Consider the following 7,316-nt stretch of genomic DNA (forward strand, 5'->3'; position numbering starts at 1 on the left):
AAAGTGCTGACTAATGACTAATGACTGCATGCTGCTCTCCATACTGTACACAGATTGCTGAATCCTGCAGAGATGTTCAGAACCAATTCCAGGAGAAGCATAAATCCCAGCGAGTGCGTCTCCCATAATTCAGGGGACTTATTCAGGCCGCGTCTCCCGTGACCGCATAACCTCAGCAGAAAGCACTTCAAGCCTGTAAATAGCATATGAAATTGTGCAGAAAAGAAGATAAAATGCACTTGTTATCAAATCGGAGAAAAATGCTCTAAATGTAAAGCTAAACTTTTATCTGAAGCAAAAACTTTTTTTGTAGTTCTGTTATTTTATTTTTTTGATGAAACAGGAAGAGATGTAAGTGCCGGACTTTTGCTTTTTAGAACTTATGTCGGGGGAATCAAAGTCCTTATCAAGCAACTTTCTAAAAAGTAGCAGCCGTGCCACGACCATAGCATACTTACTGTAGCACTTACCCCCCCTCCCTTACGCTGTTTTCTCGGGTTCCCTGTTTCCAGAGACTCTATAGGCGGCACCTCGCTCTCTGACACACCGTGGCTGAAGAGGAGATATTTATTGCAGAAATAGATATAATACTACAATAACCAAAGAAATAGCAACAGCAATAACCTCTCAAACAAATAATAAAAAACAATAGCATATTAGGGTATACAATAGGTAAACAAATATACAGTATATATATATATATACACAGTAGCAAACAGGATATACCATTGGTCCAACCCTAGGCCCTCTACTGGGAATGTTCCTGCCTAATATTACAATAACAGTCTGTAAGTAAACCCTTTTCCCCGCTGGCCAGCACGTTGGGGCCCTGATCCGCCGATGAAGCTCTCAAGATAAGTTTCTGCTAACCTGGGAGTAGGCACCTGTGTTACAAGCAAACAATACTGTCCCTCTTTATTAGGGTGCAGTAGGGTTTAGCCTACAGCCTCTCACCAGCTCCTGGGGTGATAGTTCATCTGTGTTCTCTGTTCTCCTCTGCCCTCCCTTGCTACCTCACTGTAGTCAGTGGCAGTGGCATTCTCCCAAATGATCAGAGGGCAGCACCAATCAGCGACAGTGGCATTCTCTCAAGCGATCAGGCGGCAGCACCAATCAGCGACAGTGGCATTCTCCACAATGATCAGACGGCAGCAATCAGTGACATTGGCGTTCTCCCCAGGGATCAGGTGGCGGCACCAGCCAGTGACAGTGGCGTTCTCCCTACAGATCAGATGGCGGAAGCAGCCAGTGACAGTGGCGTTCTCCCCAGAGATCAGGTGGCGGCACCAGCCAGCGACAATGGCGTTCTCCCCAGGGATCAGGTGGTGGCACCAGCCAGTGACAGTGGCATTATCCCCAGGGATCAGGTGGCTGCACCAGCCAGTGACAGTGGCATTATCCCCAGGGATCAGGTGGCGGCACCAGCCAGCGACAATGGCGTTCTCCCCAGGGATCAGGTGGTGGCACCAGCCAGTGACAGTGGCATTATCCCCAGGGATCAGGTGGCTGCACCAGCCAGTGACAGTGGCATTATCCCCAGGGATCAGGTGGCTGCACCAGCCAGTGACAGTGGCATTCTTCCCAGGGATCAGGTGGCGGCACCAGCCAGTGACAGTGGCATTCTCCCCAGGGATCAGGTGGCGGCACCAGCCAGCAACAGTGGCATTTTTCCCAGGGATCAGGTGGCAGCACCAGCCAGTGACAGTGGCATTCTCCCCAGGGATCAGGTGGCAGCACCAGCCAGTGACAGTGGCATTATCCCCAGGGATCAGGTGGCAGCACCAGCCAGCAACAGTGGCATTTTTCCCAGGGATCAGGTGGCGGCACCAGCCAGTGACAGTAGCATTCTCCCCAGGGATCAGGTGGCGGCACCAGCCAGTGACAGTGGCCTTCTCTCCAGGGATCAGGTGAAGGCAACAGCCAGTGACAATGGTTTCTCCCCAGAGATCAGATGGTGGCACCAGCCAGTGGCAGTGGCATTCTCATGTAACAGGAGATGTCCACCTCTCTGCATCCATGATGTGGTGGCAAAATGTTCTGCTAAAAGCCTGCAGCATGGTCCGTCTCCTGCAATATCCTCACTGCATCTGCTTTGAGCCGGGGATCAGACCTTCCTTTTTCTCTCCCCAGAACCCCGGTCATTAGGGTTGCCACATCATCCCTTTAATCCAGAACACATATGAATTACACGGGTTCTGAGGCTGATTTAATGCAGATAAGGCACCAAGTGAGTTTAATTGCTACCTTAATCAGCCAGAGAACCTTTGTAATTAATATGTGTCCTGGATTAAAGGGATGATGTGGCAACCCTACTGGTCATGCTGGGATGTTTAGTCCCTGAGCCAATCTGACATAAAGGCTTGATATGTCTGAGGACGACATCTCCCATCATACTCAGCTCCTTCCAGCAGGCTCTTGTTGTCCCAGGATGCACAGCAGTCCACATCTCCTTCCTCTGTGCCCTCCTTCAGCCAATCACAATCCATCCAGCATAAATCATAGTTGCTCCCAACAGGCTCTGTCCCTCCCACAGTCCACAGCAGTCCACACCCCCTTGTTTTGTGTCCTCCTTCAGCTAATCATGCATATTGGCTCACCCAAAATGGCCACCCCCTGGCTTGAAGACACTTCATAGCCAAGCATTGTTTGTGGTCTTCCCCAAAATGCAGCTCAGCATTGTAAGCAATTCATTGAACCCTCCTTGTGTCAAAGGTAAGGAGCAAAGCTTTCAGACAGGGGATAATGTTTGTAACCAGTGCGGCAAACCTGGCTACCTACTGTAATAATGAAGAGGATGCAATCCAAAGAAATGGCACGCATATTATCCAGCAACATGTTCCCAACTTAACAGGTCTGGGTTGCAGCTATTCTGACATAAAGCAACGCACATAGCATGCTAACCTGGAGACTACATCTTGGGGGTGACAGCTTTTCACCCTTCATATACGCTTGTAGAGGGTGCCTACTGTGTGGCAGATTCAAGGGAACATTTCCCTTAATCTCTTTGCTGCCAGAGCTATTTTTTTGTACATACAGTATGTTATGATACACATTTTAGGCCTAATGAATACAGGAAGTGCTCAAGTTACAAACATCCGACTTACATACGACGCATACTTAACTCCTTCAATACCGGGCACTTTCACCCCCTTCCTGCCCTGGCCAATTTTCAGCTTTCAGCGCTGTCACACTTTGAATGACAATTGTGCGGTCATGCTACACTGTACCCATAGGACATTTTTATTATTTTTTTTCTCACAACTAGAGCTTTCCTTTGGTGATATTTGATCACCACTGGGGTATTTATTTTTTGCAAAAAAAAACTAAAAAAAAAAAAGTTTTTCTTAGTTTTTGTCTGCAAATTCTGTAAATAAGTAATTTGTCTCCTTCACTGATGGGCGCTGATGAGGCTGCACTGATGGGGAGGCACTAATATGCAGCATTGATGGGCACTGATAGGCGGCACTGATAGGGGCACGGATGGGCACTGATAGGCAGCACTGATAGGCGGCACTGATGGGCACTAAAAGGCAGCACTGATTGGCCTCACTTAGGGGCAAAGATTGGCCTCACTGATGGGCACAGATTGGCCTCACTGGGCACAGACTGGTGTCACTAATGGGCACTGCTGGGGCTGCATTGTAATCAGGGCACTGATTACCTGTACAGGTCTCCCTTGTGAGGAAATGCTGCTCATTGGCTCTCCTCTCCTCAAACTCTGTCAGTATGAGGCGAGGAGAGCCGATAAACGTCACTTCCTTGTGTACATGTAAACGGCTGTAACCGGAACGGATAGTCAGCCAAGCCAGAAGTCAGGGATCAATGTAGTGGAATAGCAAGCAGGATCTGGAGCCAGAAGGGACGTCAGCAAAGCAAGTCTTGAATAGGATCGCAAGAGATAGTCTCTGTGATGTTGACCAAGGCGAAGGCAGAGCTCCTCTGGACTGGACGGCTTAAGTAGGCAGAACTGATGAGCAGGATATCATCAACAGCTGAGTCACTGTGGAGAGAGATAGGAGCTGGCAATTGGCCGACAGCTGAGCAGCCAGCTCAGAGAAGGAAGGGCTGAGCCCAGCCCTGACAATTATGCAGGTTACTTATAAATCTTTAAAACTTTACTGATCTCGGAAGCAGGCAATGGGCCATGTAGGATGTGGGCATCTGAAACACGATTCCATCTATTTTTGGGATTCTGTACAGCTGGTTACCCAGCATGCACCTCCCTTGTGCCTGCATAGTAATGACACTACGAGGTGCAGTTTGTTTAGAACAGGTCGTCAAAGCAATGGTGGTGGCGGAATTACCCATCCCGTTGTTATGGCAACCTATCAATAAAGTTCCAAACCAGAAGGGCGGTTTGTAAATAACGCGATGCTAGAAGCGGAGGATGCCCGTTGACTTCTCAGAATGATGAAACTTATATCCCGGGAGCCAACGGGTGAGGGGGATATAAGTGGACTGCAAGTGGAGCCCTACAGGTACTAACACATTAAAAAACAAACAAAAAAAACATTCCTAACATTAATCTAACCACTTGACCTCCAGAAGATTTACCACCCTTCATGACCTGACCATTTTTTGCAATACGGCACTGCGATAATTTAACTGACAATTGCGCGGTCATGCAATGCTATACCCAAATAAAATGTATCTCTTTTTTTCCCCACAAATAGAGCTTTCTTTTTGTGGTATTTGATCACCTCTGCGGTTTTTATTTTTTGCACTATAAACAAATAAAGACCCCAGACAGGAGTTAAGAGACAGGACAGGAGGTCCCAACTAGAGGTCAGAGATGCATCATCCAGGAGTCAAAAGCCAGGAGCAAGTAAAAGGATTGAACCGGCAACTCTGTAGTCCATATAGCAATTTTAATGGTTGGTTACATGAAGTGACAAGCAAAAACCACTGATGCGTTTCGGCAACAGCCTTAGTCATAGTCGAGAGCCAGGAGGTCTTACCCAGGGGTCAGCTTCATTCATTAGTCAAGAGACGGGAGGTCTTACCCAGGGGTCAGAGGTGCTTCATCCAGACATCAAGAGATGGGAGGTCTCAACCAGGAGTCAGAGGTACCCCAGCCAATATTCAAAAGACAGGAGGTCTCAACCAGGGATCAGAGGTACCCCAGCCAATAGTCAAGAGACAGAAGGGCTCAACCAGGGGTCAGAGGTGCCTCAGCCAATGGTCAAGAGACAGGAGGTCTCAACCAGAGGTCAGAGGTGCCTCAGCCAATAGTCAAGAGACAGGAGGTCTCAACCAGGGGACAGAGGTACCCTAGCTAATAGTCAAGAGAGAGGAGGTCTCAACCAAGGGTCAGAGGTGCCCCAGCCAATAGTCAAGAGACAGGAGTCCTCAACCTAGGTGTCAGAGGCGTCTCAGCCAGGAGGTCTTGTTCTAGGAGTCAGGTGGGCTCAGGAGAACCCATATTCAAAGACTAGGAGTGGGCCATGCAGCAGGGCACTTCAACCAAAGGGTAAGTGAGCCAAGTGAACCAGGAGAGCTGATCAAGACAGTTAGAGGGACTGGTAAGATGAGTAGCGGTGCTGCTGACACAGAAGCCAGTTGGCTCTGCATTTTCCAGTCGACTATTCATGTTAATACTGAAGAACCCCTGCATAGGCAACTGATGTTCATGCCCTGAAATAGTCTGGACTGGTGCAATCCATTGGGAAAAGCATCTGCCATATAAGTATAATCGCCCCAATACCACAGTAGACATGTGTCTCCCACCCACCTTCCCACCATCTTACGGCATTGCTTTCCAATGGCACAGCAGAGGCTAAGCGAATTGCATTAGTCAGGAGAAACACAAAGCAATTCTCATGCTATCAAGTTGAATAGAAAGGAATCAGCAAAGTCTGCAGGAATCAGTGGTTTCATGCTCAGTGGCAATTATCAAGAATCTTGATGCGTTTTGATCATGTGTTTTTGGGCATGTCAGGGCTCCCCTGCTCCATAAGTTGTGTCAAGTGTTTCTGTGACTATGAACTGTGAAAGTTTCCAAGACGTTGATCTGATTTGATTTCTCCTGTGAATTAATTCTTCTTGGGGATGAGTGATAAAACGCTTGGAGAAGTCATTTTAATGCTTTCTACATATTAGTCAAGTGCCAACGAGAAAAACGATTGACATCTGACTGCCTGGAGGCTTGAAGGTGGTAACGACTTCCCTTTCTTTATCATATCTGCTGTTGGAGCACCGAGAGAGCAGAGGTTCCCTCTCCAAACAAAAAAAAAATCGTATTTCCAGGTAAAGTGCAATGAAAATGTGTCTCATCTACTGTACGTAATACTGGGCTCAATTCTGAAACAATGTCACCATTTTCCTGTCCTCATTTTACCATTCCTGCTAAAGATCGACATACGAAGTGTGTCTAAAAAGTTTGGTGAACGGTCTAATATCTCAAGGCACGCATGCACTTAGCTATCCAGAGACACGTCAAAAAGCACCACCTAGCGTGACATACATGTGACCGTCAGGGTAAACCCACTGCGGGCCGTGGAACGTAGTCAATGTGAGAGGTCGGCTCACAGTGCAATGAAGCAACGAGTGAACATCAAGTTCCGCTAGAGATTGGGGAAAACGGAGATGCATGAAATGTTGGTGCGAGTGTACGGGACGGAAGCCGTGAGCATAAAATGTGTTTACAACTGGTTTAAGCGCTTTTGCAATGGGAAAGAAACGACTGAGGATTTTTAAGGTGCGTATACTAAGAAATAGATCCAGAAAAATATATTAAAAAAAATACATTTAATTTTATTTTAACATTAGTTAAAAAAATATATCTAAAAACAATTTCACAGCGAGTACATATAGTACAGTCCTTATGGATACATCAAAATTGATGTAGTTCCCAACATGTTTCGCCCTCAATCTGGGCTTCCTCAGGGGATGCTGTCCACTTAGGGCACAAACCTTCCCAGGATCGAGGACAATTATATAAACTGCAGTCAACTGAGATTCAAGGTTTCTAGAAATGCCACAAAAAGCCAAGGACTGCAGGTGACTATAGGGGGTATTTAAGGACCAGAAAATAAGATTTGCAGAAACGCAAAACAACCAAGGACACAAAATTTCCAACACAGGCCACTCATATATAGAGCTGAAGCCCTGTAGAGTGTATGTGTGTCCCTGTGGTTCCGGCCAAAGATGAGCCACATTCGGTTTGGCCGTCGACAAGCAGAACCCCAGACATTATCGAGGGAGTGCGACAAATGCTGGCACGAGATCGGCGATTGACTCTACGATAGATGGCGGGGGAATTGGGCATTAGCAAGGACACGGTGCGCATCATCATCTGCAAAGATTTGGGCAAGCGG

Source organism: Aquarana catesbeiana, linkage group LG10 (assembly GCF_042186555.1).
Source record: "Aquarana catesbeiana isolate 2022-GZ linkage group LG10, ASM4218655v1, whole genome shotgun sequence".
Classification (NCBI taxonomy): Eukaryota; Metazoa; Chordata; class Amphibia; order Anura; family Ranidae; genus Aquarana; species Aquarana catesbeiana.